Source organism: Loxodonta africana, chromosome 1 (genome assembly GCF_030014295.1).
Source record: "Loxodonta africana isolate mLoxAfr1 chromosome 1, mLoxAfr1.hap2, whole genome shotgun sequence".
Taxonomy (NCBI): domain Eukaryota; kingdom Metazoa; phylum Chordata; class Mammalia; order Proboscidea; family Elephantidae; genus Loxodonta; species Loxodonta africana.
Genome location: NC_087342.1, coordinates 219,482,230 through 219,498,150, shown reverse-complemented (window position 1 = coordinate 219,498,150; position 15,921 = coordinate 219,482,230).

The following is a 15,921-nucleotide window of genomic DNA, read 5'->3' as shown; positions in this document are numbered from 1 at the left end:
CAGCCCAAACCAGCTGGTAACAGGACATAAGTGATTCAAAGGCTACAACAATCAGACAGCACAATCTAGTAGCCCATCTACGTATATTGAAAGAAAACAAAACAAGATAAGACTCAGTGAGCAAATATAAAATAAATCATTACAATATCTTATAGATGGCTCAGAGACAGCAGTCAATATCAAACCACATAAAGAAGCAGACCATGATTGCTTCTACAACTCCCCAAATTAAAGACTCAAAATCTTTCCCAAATGAAGATACAGTCCTGGAATTGCCAGATGCAGAATATAAACACTCATTTACAGAATGCTTCAAGACATCAGGGATGACCTCAGAAATGAAATAAGGCAATCTACAGAAAAAGCCAAGAAACACACTGATAAAGCAGTTGAAGAAATCAAAAAGATTATTCAAGAACATAGTGGAAAAATTAATAAGCTGCAAGAATCCATAGACAGACAGCATTCAGAAATCCAAAAGATTAACAGCAAAATTACAGAATTAGACAACTCAATAGGAAGTCAGAGGAGCAGAATCAAGCAATTCGAATGCAGAGTGGGGGAGGTGGAGGATAAGGCAATTGACACCAATATAGTTGAAGAAAAATCAGATAAAAGAATTGAAAAAAATGAAGAAACCCTAAAAATCATGTGGGACTCTATCAAGAAGAATAACTTGCATGTGATTGGAGTTCCAGAACAGGGAGGGATAACAGAGAATACAGAGAGTTGAAGATCTGTTGGCAGAAAACTTCCTGACATCATGAAAGACGAAAGGATATCTATCCAAGATGCTCATCGAACCCCATTTAAGATTGATCCAAAAAGAAAATCACCTAGACATATTATCATCAAACTTGCCAAAACCAAAGACGAAGAGAAAATTTTAAAAGCAGCCAGGGATAAAAGAAAGGTCTCCTACAAAGGAGAAGCAATAAGAATAAGTTCAGACTACTCAGCAGAAACCATACAGTCAAGAAGGCAATGGGATGACATATATAGAGCACTGAAGGAGAAAAACTGCCAGCCAAGGGTTATATATCCAGCAAAACTCTCTCTCAAATATGAAGGTGAAATTAAAACATTTACAGATAAACACAAGCTTACGGAATTTGCAAAAACCAAACCAAATCTACAAGAAATACTAAAGGAAATTGTTTGGTCAGAAAATCAATAATATCAGATACCAACACAACACAAGGTCACAGAACAGAACATCCTGATATCAACTCAAATAGGGAAATCACAAAAACAATTAAGATTAATTTTAAAAAGAAAAAATGCTCAAAACAGGGAATCATTGAAGTCATTATGTAAAAGATCACAATAATCAAAAAAAGGAGGCATAGAACTGCCATATGGAGAGGAAAACAAGGTGATATAGGACGGTACAAGTTAGGTTTTTACTTAGAAAAATAGGGGTAAATATTAAGGTAACCATGAAGAGGTCTAACAATTCCATAACTCAAAATAAAAACCAAGAAAAACATAACGACTCAGCAAACATAAATTCAACTACTGTGAAAATGAGGAACACACAATTTACAAAGAAAAACATCTCAGCACAAAAAAAGTAAGTGGAAAAATGAAGTTGTCAATAACACACACAAAAAGGCATCAAAATGACAGCACTAAACACATTAAAAAAAATTTTTTTTTATAATTATGCTGAATGTAAATGGACTAAATGAACCAATAAAGAGACAGAGAGTCTCAGACTGGATAAAGAAACACGATCCGTCTATATGCTGCCTACAAGAGACACATCTTAGACTTAGAGACACAAACAAACTAAAACTCAAAGGATGGAAAAAATACATCAAGCAAACAATAAGCAAAAAAGAAGAGGAGTAGCAATATTAATTTCTGACAAAATAGACTTCAAAGTTAAATCCACCACAAAGGATAAAGAAGGACACTACATAATGATTAAAGGGACAACTGACCAGGAAGATATAACCATATTAAATATTTACGCACCCAATGACAGGGCTGCAAGATATATAAAACAAACTTTAACAGAACTGAAAAGTGAGATAGACACCTCCACAGTTATGGTAGGAGACTTCAACACACCACTTTCGGAGAAGGACAGGACATCCAGTAAGAAGCTCAATAGAGACACGGAAGACCTAATTGCTACAATCAACCAACTTGACCTCATAGACTTATACAGAACACTCCACCCAACAGCTGCAAAGTATACTTTTTTTTCTAGTGCACTTGGAACATTCTCTAGAATAGATCACATATTAGGTCATAAAACAAACTTTTGCAGAATCCAAAACATCAAAATATTACAAAGCATCTTCTCAGACCACAAGGCCATAAAAGTGGAAATCAATAATAGAAAAATCAGGGAAAAGAAATCAAATACTTGGAAACTGAACAATACCCTGCTCAAAAAAGACTGGGTTATAGAAGACATTAAGAAGGGAATAAAGAAATTCATAGAATGCAAAGAGAATGAAAACACTTCCTAACGAAACCTCTGGGACACAGCAAAAGCAGTGCTCAGAGGCCAATTTATATCGATAAATGCACACATACAAAAAGCAGAAAGAGCCAAAATCAGAGAACTGTCACTACAACTTGAACAAATAGAAAGTGAGCAACAAAAGAATCCATCAGGCACCAGAAGAAAACAAACAATAAAAATTAGAACTGAACTAAATGAATTAGAGAACAGAAAAACAATTGAAAGAATTAACAAAGCCAAAAGCTGGTTCTTTGAAAAAATTAACAAAATTGATAAACCATTGGCCAGACTGACTAAAGAAATACAGGAAAGGAAACAAATAACCCAAATAAGAAATGAGATGGGCCATATCACAACAGACCCAACTGAAATTAAAAGAATCATATCAGATTATTACAAAAAATTGTACTCTAATGCATTTGCAAACCTAGAAGAAATGGATGAATTCCTAGAAAAACACTACCTACCTAAACTAACACAATCAGAAGTAGAACAACTAAATAGACCCATAACAAAAAAAGCGATTGAAAAGGTAATCAAAAAACTCCCAACAAAAAAAAAGCCCTGGCCTGGACGGCTTCACCGCAGAGTTCTACCAAACTTTCAGAGAAGGGTTAACACCACTACTACTAAAGGTATTTCAAAGCACAGAAAATGATGGAATACTACCTAACTCATTCTATGAAGCCACCATCTCCCTGATACCAAAACCAGGTAAAGACACCACAAAAAAAGAAAATTACAGACCTATATCCCTCATGAACATAGATGCAAAAATCCTCATCAAAATTCTAGCCAATAGAATTCAACAACATATCAAAAAAATAATCCACCACGACCAAATGGGATTTATACAAGGTAAGCAAGGTTGGCTTAATATTAGAAAAACCATTAATGTAATTCACCATATAAATAAAACAAAAGACAAAAACCACATGATCTTATCAATTGATGCAGAAAAGGCATTTGACAAAGTCCAACACCCATTCACACCCATTCATGATAAAAACTCTCAGCAAAATAGGAATTGAAGGAAAATTCCTCAACATAATAAAGGGCATCTTTTTATACAATTATACAAAGCCAACAGCCAACATCATTCTAAATGGAGAGAGCCTGAAAGCATTCCCACTGAGATCGGGAACCAGACAAGGATGCCCTTTATCACCGCTCCTATTCAACATTGTGCTAGAGGTCCTAGCCAGAGCAATTAGGCTAGACAAAGAAATAAAGGGCATCCGGATTGGCAAGAAAGAAGTAAAATTATCTCTATTTGCAGATGACATGATCTTATACACAGAAAACCCTAAGGAATCCTTCAGAAAACTACTGAAACTAATAGAAGAGTTCGGTAGAGTCTCAGGTTATAAGATAAACATACAAAAATCACTTGGATTCCTCTACATTAACAAAAAGAACATCGAAGAGGAAATAACCAAATCAATACCATTCACAGTAGCCCCCAAGAAGATAAAATACTTAGGAATAAATCTTACCAAGGATGTAAAAGACCTATACAAAGAAAACTACAATGTACTAGTGCAAGAAACTAAAAGGGACCTACATAAGTGGAAAAACATACCTTGCTCATGGATAGGAAGAGTTAACGTAGTAAAAATGTCTATTCTACCAAAAGCCATCTGTACATACAATGCACTTCCGATCCAAATTCCAATGACATTTTCTAATGTGATGGAGAAACAAATCATCAGCTTCATATGGAAGGGAAAGAAGCCCCGGATAAGTAAAGCATTACTGAAAAAGAAGAAGAAAGTGGGAGGCCTCACTCTACCTTATTTTAGAACCTATTATACAGCCACAGTAGTCAAAACAGCCTGGTACTGGTACAACAACAGGCACATAGACCAGTGGAACAGAATTGAGAACCCAGATATAAATCCATCCACATATGAGCAGCTGATATTTGACAAAGGCCCAGTGTCAGTTAATTGGAGAAAAGATAGTCTTTTTAACAAATGATGCTGGCATAACTGGATATCCATCTGCAAAAAACTGAAACAGGACCCATACCTCACACCAAGCAGAAAAACTAACGCCAAGTGGACGAAAGACCTCAACATAAAGACTAAAACGATAAAGATCATGGAAGAAAAAATAGGGACAACGTTAGGAGCCCTAATACAAGGCATAAACAGAATACAAAACATTACTAAAAATGACGAAGAGAAACCGGATAACTGGGAGCTCCTAAAAATCAAACACCTATGCTCATCTAAAGACTTCACCAAAAGAGTAAAAAGACCACCTACAGATTGGGAAAGAATTTTCAGCTATGACATCTCCGACCAGCGCCCGATCTCTAAAATCTATACGATTCTGTCAAAACTCAACCACAAAAAGACAAACAACCCAATCAAGAAGTGGGCAAAGGATATGAACACGCACTTCACTAAAGAAGATATTCAGGCAGCTAACAGATACATGAGAAAATGCTCTCGATCGTTAGCCATTAGAGAAATGCAAATTAAAACTACGATGAGATTCCATCTCACTCCAACTAGGCTGGCATTAATCCAAAAAACACAAAATAATAAATGTTGGAGAGGCTGCGGAGAGATTGGAACTCTTATACACTGCTGGTGAGAATGTAAAATGGTACAACCACTTTGGAAATCTATCTGGCGTTTTCTTAAAAAGTTAGAAATAGAACTACCATACAACCCAGAAATCCCACTCCTCGGAATATACCCTAGAGAAATAAGAGACTTTACATGAACAGATATATGCACACCCATGTTTATTGCAGCACTGTTTACAATAGCAAAAAGACGGAAGCAACCAAGGTGTCCATCAACGGATGAATGGGTAAATAAATTATGGTATATTCACACAATGGAATACTACGCATCGATAAAGAACAGTGATGAATCTGTGAAACATTTCATAACATGGAGGAACCTAGAAGGCATTATGCTGAGTGAAGTTAGTCAGATGCAAAAGGACAAATATTGTATAAGACCACTATTATAAGATCTTGAGAAATAGTATAATCTGAGAAGAACACATTCTTTTGTAGTTACGAGCGAGGGTGGGAGAGGGTTATTTACTGATTAGTTAGTAGATACCTGTTAGTAGATAAGAACTACTTTAGGTGAAGGGAAGGACAATACTCAATACAGGGAAGGTCAGCTCAACTGGACTGGACCAAAAGCAAAGAAGTTTCCGGGATAAACTGAATGCTTCGAAGGTCAGCGGAGCAAGGACGGGGGTTTGGGGACTATGGCTTAAGGGGACTTCTAAGTCAATTGGCAAAATAAATTCTATTACGAAAACATTCTGCATCCCCCTTTGAAGTGTGGCGCCTGGGGTCTTAAATGCTAACAAGCGGCCATCTAAGATGCATCAATTGGTCTCAACCCACCTGGATCAAAGGAGAATGAAGAACACCAAGGTCACACGATAACTATGAGCCCAAGAGACAGAAAGGGCCACATGAACTAGAGACTTACATCATCCTGAGACCAGAAGAACTAAATGGTGCCCGGCCACAACCAATGACTGCCCTGACAAGTATTTAATACTTATATTCCAATCAGAGTCCCTGGGTGGTACAAACAATTTATGTTCTCGGCTGCTAATCGAAAGGTTGGAGGTTTGAGTTCATCCAGAGGCACCTCGGAAGAAAGGCCTGGCAATCTACTTCCAAAAACATTAAAAAACCAAACCCGTTGCCATCGAAATAGGACAGAATAAAACTGCCCTGTAGTGTTCCAAGGAGCGCCTGATGAATTTGAACTGCAGACCTTTTCGTTAGCAGCCATAGCTCTTAACCACTATGCCACCAGGGTTTCCCCAAAAACATTAAAAACATTAGCCACTGAAAATTGTATGGAGCACATTTCTACTCTGACACCCATGGAGTCACCATGAGTTGGAGCCAACTCAAAGCAACTGGTTTTTCTGTTCCAGGCACTACTCTAATGCTTTATGTATAAGAACTCACTTGATCTTATATCCTTATAAGGTAGGTGCTATTATCATTCCCCATTTTCAGATGAAGAAATAGAGGTACAGAGAGTTTAATTAACTTGCTTAATTAAATTTACACAGCTGGTAAGCAGCAGTGTTATGGTTTGAACTTTGACAACTTGGTTCTCATTGCTTGCAAATCAATTCATGGCATTAACAACCCTTTAAGTTCTAGTCCCAGAGTACCTTCTCAGCCTGTTCTTCATCAAAAACAACTCTCTACACTTGACCACTTCCAACCCTTCACTCTAGTTACATTCTAGCAAACAAATCCTGCATTTCCCAACCTCTGTTTCCTTGCCCAAGCCCGTCCATCAGACCTGCTCTACTTCCTGTTCCCTGTCTCCCTGGCTCTACGTATCCACATCCTGTACATCCTGCAGCGCCCCATTCATCTGCCATCTCTTCTGTGAAGCCTTCCTTGGTGTCTTCTTCATGCAGAACTCCCATAACCCCTTGCCTATCCTTAGTTGAGGGCACTCATGTCCCACTTATTTGTGTGTCTCTTTTCCCTTTTTTTTTTTTTAAAGAAGAGTTTTGGTTTTATTGCTGTTATTGTTTTACAATAAAAACAGAAACAGATAGCTATGCTCTCAGCAAAACTAAACAAAAATCACAGAAATTTACTAACAGCATTTCCAGGTAAGGCTTTTGAAACATTTATTGAAATAAATTATCTCTGCCTAAATATATGTATTTTTTATTGTGCTTTATGTGAAAGCCTTTAGAGTGAATCAGTTTCTGATTAAACAGTTAATGCACAAATTGTTTTGTGACATTGGTTGCCAACCCCATGATGTGTCAAATACTTTCCCTGTCTCCCCTCTGCGTTCCCTGTTTCCATTCATTCAGTTTTCCTGTCCCTTCCTGCCTTCTTGTCTTTGCTTTTGGGCTGGTGTGCCCATTAGTCTCCTATGCACGAACTGAACTATGAAGCACGTTCCTCGCGTGTGTTATTGTTGGCCCTCTAGACTTGTCTAATCTTTGGCTGAAGGGTGAGCCTCAGAAGTGATTTCAGTACTGAGGTAAAAGGGTAGCCAGGGGCCATGCTCTTGGGATTTCTCCAGTCTCTCTCAGACCAGCAAGCCTGGTCTTTTGTGTGTGTGTGTGTGTGTGAATTTGAATTTCGTTCTACATTTTTCTCCTCCTCTGTCCAGGATGCTCTATTGTGATCCCTGCCAGAGCAGTCTTTGGTGGTAAAGCAGGTACTATACAGTTGTTCTGGGCTCAGTCTGGTAGAGGTTATGGTAGTTGTGGTCCATTAGTCCTTTGAACTCATCTCTCCTTGTGTCTTTGGTCTTCATTCTTCTTCGTTCCAGCTGGGACGGGACCAGTAGATATATCTTGGATGGCTGCTCGCGGGCTTTTAAGACCCTAGGTGCTACTTACCACAGTGGGATGTAGAACAGTTTCTTTATAGACTATGTTATGCCAAGTGAGCTAGATGTTTCCCAAGACCATGGGCCCCAGCCTTCAGCCCAATAGCTCAGTCTCTCAGGGCGTTTGGGTTTGTCTGTGAATCTGTCTAAATATTTACTCATCGCCCCTTTCCCCAATTACATTTAAACCTTCTAAAAACTTGCAATTATAGAAAATCTGTTTAATTTTGCCAATAATCTTAGATAACACTGGATTCTTCCCAAAAGGACTACCGTAAAATTATACTTTCAAACATTAAAAAAAATGTTTTTAATCCAATGGGATATCAAACCAAACCACGTAATCTTTATGTGGTTCAAATCGGTAAAGTGAAATACGTGAAGAATTTCAAAGGGTTTGGGAACTGGGTCTGCTCTGAAGACCAAAGAATTCACTGTCTTACCTTTCTATGTTTAATTAAACCAATAGGAACAAAGTTATGAAAATGAAGAGCTTGTGGGAAGAAAGTAGAAGTTCTCTGAGCACTGGGACCGTGGTTTCTTCTTCTTTAGTTCTCTCCCCAAAGTAGTGAGCACAGTGCCTTGCACATGCTCATTGCTCTTTAAGTTAATTGCAATTAATTGAAAGGAAAGTTTCCTTGAATGTCTTGCTACTTGACAGAAGATAATACTGCCGCTCTTTCTCACATTAGCCACCATGGCTTGGAATTTCCACTCACAGTGTGAAAGTGACATTGTTAATATCAGAAAATGTTTTCTCTTTCCCTCTGTCTGTTCTCATGCCTCCAAGTTTGATGCTATCACTTTTCATCTGTGTCATGTTAGCAAATTGCTCATTTGGTCTTTATATTAGAACTCAATTTCAATTATTTCTTTGCTTTGATTTATTGATTAAGAGCTGTCTTTTATCCTGGTGGTACTTTTCAAGCATATGGTGGTATACATTCCAATGAGTGGGAAGAAAAGACGGTGTCCCTGCCTCTTTTTGTTTTCTTGCAAGTCTCACCTTTGACGATTTCATAAAAACTTAGTCTCTTTCTCCTAGGGGTGGGCAGGAAGCTGAAAGGAAAATGGAGTTCAGACACTTCTAGTATGAGTATTTCTGGTTCAAATGCAGAAGGAAGAATTTGAAACTTGAGCAAAACTGGGCTTTCTGGGAATTTCAATTGATCATGTTTACCAAAAATGTATTTGTGTTAATAATGTTCTTACATAAGTGCGTATTTTCAAGGTGTTGTAGTCATCCTCCAAGATGACCTCCCAAGATCCTCACCTCTTGGTTTTCATGCCTTTGTATCAGTCTTTCCCACACTAAATAGGGGAACCAATCGTGCATAACCAATAGGGTATTGTGAATTGACGGAGCATGACCTTTAAGACTAGATTACAAAAGACATAGTGGTTTCCACCTTGTTCTCTTGAATCACCCTTTCTGAGAGAAGCCAGCCTCCAGGAAAAGAGGACATTCCAGCATCTCAATAGAGAGGTCTGTGTAGCAAAGCACTGAGGCCTCCTACCAACAGCCAGCACCAGCTTGCCAGCAGTATGAAGGAGCTATCTTGGAATCAGATTCTCTATCTCCGGTCAAGCCTTTAGATGACTGCTGCCCCCACCGACATTTTAGCTGTAACTCATGAGAGACCCAGAGCTAGATCAGCCCAGTCAATCTGCTCCTAAATTTCTGACCTACAGAGTCTGTGTGAGAAGATAAATGTTTATATTTGATTTAAGCCTCTGGGTCTTGGGGGCAATTTGCTGTGCAGCAATGAATAACTAATACACGTGGTACATGGGGTTTGATTTTCGTGGTTCTTTGTGAATCCATAGTTCTATGTTTTCAGTTCTAACAAATTTTTTTTGTGTGTTTTTTTAAAATAATTTTTATTGTGCTTTAAGTGAAAGTTTACAAATCAAGTCAGTCTGTCACATATAAGCTTATATACACCTTACTACGTACTCCCGTTTACTCGCCCCCTAATGATTCAGCCCGCTCCCTCCTTCCAGTCTCTCCTTTCATGACCGTTTTGCCAGTTTCTAACCCTCTCTACCCTCCCATCTCCCCTCCAGACAGGAGATGCCAACACAGTCTCAAGTGTCCACCTGATACAAGTAACTCACTCTTCATCAGCATCTCTCTCCAACCCATTGTCCAGTCCCTTCCATGTCTGATGAGTTGTCTTTGGGTATGGTTCCTGTCCTGGGCCAACAGAAGGTTTGGGGACCATGACCGCCGGGATTCTTCTAGTCTCAGTCAGACCATTAAGTCTGGTCTTTTTAAGAGAATTTGGGGTCTGCATCCCCACTGTTCTCCTGCTCCCTCAGGGATTCTCTTATATGGCAACACTGTGAATGGAAAGCAGGGACAAATCTGTGGAAAAAGTAGAATGGAAAGGACTTAATGACAAAAATCCAATGTGAAATGATGACAAGGGAGGAGTCCAGGCAAACTTGGAGTCCAAGTTTATACTCCAGGAGAATTAAGATGGTGATTGTTCTGGTCATGAAAACCAAAGCTAAGCTGAAGAAAACAAAGTAAACCCCCAAACCCCAGGAGTCATACAATAATGATTTTTCATCTGTGGTATATACCCAGCCCGATTGTTCCGCCATTTTGCTCCACACAGTCTCTAAGAGACCCAGGCTAGCGGAAACCACACCATCTTGGAGCTGCACTTCTGGAACTGTAGCCTCCCTGGTTACTGCGGCACGGGATAACATCATTGGAGGATCTCAGACAAGCTCTTACTTAAATGCCTGTCACTTCTGCTCACAGCCCATGGGCCAGAACTAGTGGCTGACCCACCTAATTGCAGGTGGGCAGGGCCATCATGGAACACAATGAACAGTCAGTGAGCATAAATGCCTCTGCCACGGAACGAATGGGCTTGGGCAGGGAAATCAGTGTGGTTCTGGGTGTGTTGAGTTTGACTTAAACTGAAGGAACCTTCTAACATTTGTCTTAAGAATAAATGATACTTGTTAGCCATTGCAATGTCTTACTCTAAGTCAAAAAGTATCCATTCAACCTAAGGAACAATGATCATAAATGTAATTTTTGTTCTGTTTTTGCAAGAACCAGCAAGTTAAATTTCCTAAACATGAAACAAAACAAAAAATTCCTCCTGCAGAAAGAAAGAAACGTCAGACCTCTGGAGTATGCAAATGTTGACAAAGAACGAAACTCATTCACAGCTCTGAAATAAGTAATGGGTTTAACCTGGCATTCATTAAGGCAATTGGCTACAGTGCTGGTCCTAATTAAAACTAAGTGAACCTTGGTGTCATACAGCAATACTGACAGGAGGCAGCATGCCCAGGATGGTTTCTTTATAGCGTTCATTAGCCCATGATTGGAATGGCTCTTGTTTGCCATGGCTCTGTCTACATGCTACCAACAGTGGGAAGAATAGTTTAAAATTCACATCATGCAAAGTGAGCAAGAAACAGTCCGATGCTTAGATTTTTCTCTCTTCACATGTTTCAGCATCACAGAAAAAAGAGCCAGAAACTGAAACTACAAGGAAAAGGGGCCTTATAAACTATCGGTGGCATTCCGATTAAGGAAAATCTTTGGTCGTCATAATATTTTATGAAAAGCAAACAAACGAATCATTTCTGGAGTATATTGTGAGCTACAGTATGAGACCAGGTTTCCCTCTGAGGCTCCTTTCTACAGTGGGGTCTCAACAATGCTGTGAAGTCTCCTCCTCTGACAGCCTCGCTCTCTGCCCCACATGCTCTAGCACTTGGTTCTCTAACCTTATACTATCAGTCCTTGTGTACGAGTTGTCTCCCTCCGTTTCAGGGGGAATGTATTTTACACATTACCTCTCATTGGTTGGACATAGCTGGCTGGGGTAAATCCTCATTACCATAACATTCAACAACCAACCAGTTTCCATATAGGTAATTCTGACTCATGATAACCTCAGGTGTTTCAGAACAGAACTGTGCTCCATGGGGTTTTCAGTGACTGATTTTTCAGAAGTAGATAGCCACGCCTTTCTTATGAGGCACCTCTGGGTGGACTCAAACCTTCCACCTTTTGGTTAACAGCTGAATACTTTAAGCCTTTGTACTACCCAGTGACTTCTTTGCTACATTAGGGAACAGTTTACTTGCTATAAAGGTGAAGGGCTATCCTAGGTCAGTGCTTCTGAAAACTTCAAACACTATTTTCTACCAATCCTTCAATTAAATTTTCCCTTCCCTCCCCAGGGAGTTTAAGGGGCCCTAATAGCACAGTGGTTAAGCACTCAGCTGCTAACGAAAAGGTTGATGGTTTGAACCCACTAGCTGCTCCTAGTGAAATAGATGTGGCAGTCTGCTTCCGGAAAGATTACAACCTTGGAAACCCTATCGGGCAGTTCTACTACATCTTATAGGGGTGCTATGAGTCAGAATCGACTCTACCAAAATGGGTTTGGTTTTTCCACAGGGAGTTCGACCAAAACCATTTTTCCCTTCTAACCAGTAGAAAATACCAGAAAGATGTTTACTTGTGTTTTACTGACTGTGCAAACGCATTTGACTGTATGAATTATAATAAATTATGGATAACATTGCGAAGAATGAGAATTCCAGAACACTTAATTGTGTTAAGTGTACCTGTACATAGATCAAGAGGCAGTCATTTTGAACAGAACAAGGTGATACCGTGTGGTTTAAAGTCAGGAAAGGTATGCATCAGGGTTGTATCCTTTCACCATACCTATTCAATCTGTATGCTGAGCAAATAACCCAAGAAGCTAGACTATATGAAGAAGAACAGGGTATCAGGATTGGGGGAAGACTCATTAACAACCCGCGATATGCAGATGACACAACTTTGCTGGCTGAAAGCGAAAGACTTGAAGCACTTACTGATGAAGATCAAAGACCACAGCCTTCAATATGGATTACACCTCAACATAAAGAAAACAAAAATCCTCACAACTGGAACAATAAGCAACATCATGATAAAAGAAGAAAAGGTTGAAATTGTGAAAAATTTCATTTTACTTGGATCCACAATCAAGACCCATAGGAGCAGCAGTCAAGAAATCAAAAGATGCCTTGCATTAGGCAAATCTGCTGCAAAAAAACCTCTTTCAAGTGTTGAAAAGCAAAGATGTCATCTTGAAGACTAAGCCATATACATGTGAAAGCTGGATGATGAATAAGGAAGATCAAAGAAGAATTGTTGCCTTTGAATTTTTGTGATGGCAAAGAATACTGAATATACCATTGACTGCCGAAAGAACAAGCAAATCTGTCCTGGAAGAAGTACAACCAGAATGTTCCTTAGAAGCAAGGATGGCGAGACTACATCTCACATATTTTGGACATGCTTTCGGGAGGGATCAGTCCCTGAAGATGGACATCATGCTTGGTAAACTAGACGGCCAGCGAAAAAGGGGAAAACCCTCAACAAGATGGATTGACACAATGGCTGCAACAATGAGCTCAAGCTTAACAGTGATTGTGAAGATGGCGCAGGACTGGACAGTGTTTTTGTTCTGTTGTACACAGGGTCACTATGAGTTGGAACTGACTTGACGGCACCTAAGAAAACAACACAACAACCAGCAAGTAAGATGAGGAATTGTGTCAAGCCATCTCATTGAAGGCTTCCCTCATTTTTGCTGACCCTCCACTTTACCAGCCATGATGTCCTTTTCTAGCCACTGGTCTTTTCTGATGATGTGTCCAAAGGAGGCAAGCCAAAGCCTCCCCATCATTGCTCCTATGGAGCATTCTGGTGGCATTTCTTCTAAGACTGATTTGTTCATTCTTTTGGTAGTCCATGGTATATTCAATATTCATCACCAATACCACAGTTTTTATGCATCAATTCTTCTTCTGTCTTCCTGTTCCATTATCCAATTTTTGCATGCATATGAGGCAATCGAAAGACCACGGCTTGGGTCAGATGCATCTTAGTCATCAAAGTGACAAACGTACCTTAGTCATCGAAAGTCTTCTTTGATTTTTAAGACTTTTTAAAGAGGTCTTTTGCAGCAGCTTTGCCCAAAGCAGTCTGTCATTTGATTTCTTGGCTGCTACTTCCATGGACATTGGTTGTTGAGGGAATGGAGAGAGCCCCTGTAATTCTGCTCCTGACCGTTACAGAGAGCTGGTGCAAGAATCCAGGAAACTGCTGAGTCCTGTGTGTTCTGTTCCGTTAGGCGGCCACCAGCATTTTCCCCTTTAAATCAGTGGCTGTCAGGCTTCTATGATCCTGGCCCACGGAAAGAAAATTATTTCACCTTGTGTTAAAGAAAACTTTTCATAAATCTAATTATAAACACATTTCAAAGTTACTTTTACAATCTGCTGCAAATGAAAGGGTCTTTTTAATTGACCAATTCAAAGGTTTATTTGTGGTTGAGACATTTTATAAAGAAGATGGTTATTGTTAGATTTTGAGTCCCTGAGTGGCGCAAGCAGTGATTCAGCTCTTGACTGCTAACCAAAAGGTTAGCAGTTCAAACACACCCAAAAAAGGCTCCTCGGAAGTAAAGCCTGGCAACGTGCTTTCAGAAGGCCACAGCCACGAAAGCCCCATGTACCTAACTAAAATAAAATCTAAAATCCAGCTCTGCCTCGTAACACAGGGGTTCGCCATGTGTTGAAATTGATTTGAGAGCAACTGGTTTGGTTGTATTGTTAGATTAACTACCAAAAGAAAGGAAATGTTTGGTTGAAGGTCACTAGATCCATGACTGATATTCAGCTGATATTCAACTGGGCGGCGGGGGGTGGGGGATAGGTAACAGTTTCCTTGAGCAAGACTCAATATCATTAAAATTACTTAAGCATTTCATCAGGAATGCTAATTACGTTACCCAGACAAGGTTTGGGACAATTTTCCCCATATCATTGTAACCCAGAAAACACATGCATGAATCGCTGAAACAGAAGTCGCAAGAAGCAATGACTTACCCTTACCAAGTCCAGAGAGTTTGATATTCTCTCTTACATTCTATTTCTCCAACTTTTTTTTTTTTTTTTTTAACTTTACAACACACTCATGGTTCCCAACCGGCAGTATAAAAAACACTTCCGTCAACTATTCTACTTGTGTGTTAAAGGTAGAAATGCCAGAAACTTTGCTTTGAAATGTTGTAGATTTACTTACAGAATCATGCCATTTGGAGTTATTACTATCTTTTAAGTTTGGAGGCTTTAATTTAAAATGGTTGATGTTTCGTATTACTTATCAGGGTCAAAATATTTTCTAGGTAACACATCTGAAATTTTATAATAGAGCTCAACATTAAAAGATAGGAAAGGTCATAGTATCTTTGTTTATAGTGGCCTGAAACTAGAAACAGCCCAACGTCCAAAAGTAGAATGGATGGTACAGACAGTAGAACTGTAGCGTATTTGGTACAAAGGAATATGACTCACCGTTTAAAAAAGAACAAACTACTGGTATACGCAAGCAGGCTGACTCTGATAGTCATTATGAGAACAAAAGAATCTAGACACGAATGGGAACACACTCTGTGATTCTGTTTATATGAAGTTAAGGAACAGGCAAAAGCTAGCCGGTAGTAACAAAAGTCTGAATGTGGTCACCCCTGGAGGTGAGGGGTATTGGCTGGAAAAGGCCATGATGGCAACTTCTAAGTGCTGGAAAGTTGGTTTCGATCTGAATGGAAGTTGTGTGGAGATATACCTATGCAAAAATTTGCTGTATTTCAAAAAGAAGAAGAAAAAGGAGGAGGAGGAAGAAAGGGAGGAGAAGAAGAAGGAAACGGGGAAAAAAAGATTATGTTCTATAGAAATCCACTCTAACGGCAACGTTTTAGGAATGAATTTATATTCAGTTCCTAAGTTTCCATAATAGTGTCTTACATTTTACGATGCAACGCAACTTTTCAAAGTGCATATGTTGCCTTCATATAAATATCTGTTGATTATTACTGGCTCTCTTTTTATTCTCAGGATAACTGAGAGTGGTGCAAAGGGTCAGGCATTATTATTCTGATTTTATAAATAAACAATTGGGCTCAACAAGATTGAGAGACTTGTTCGAAGTTACTCAACTGAATCTCGAAGAAGTCAGGACTGAAACTCGGCTCTCCG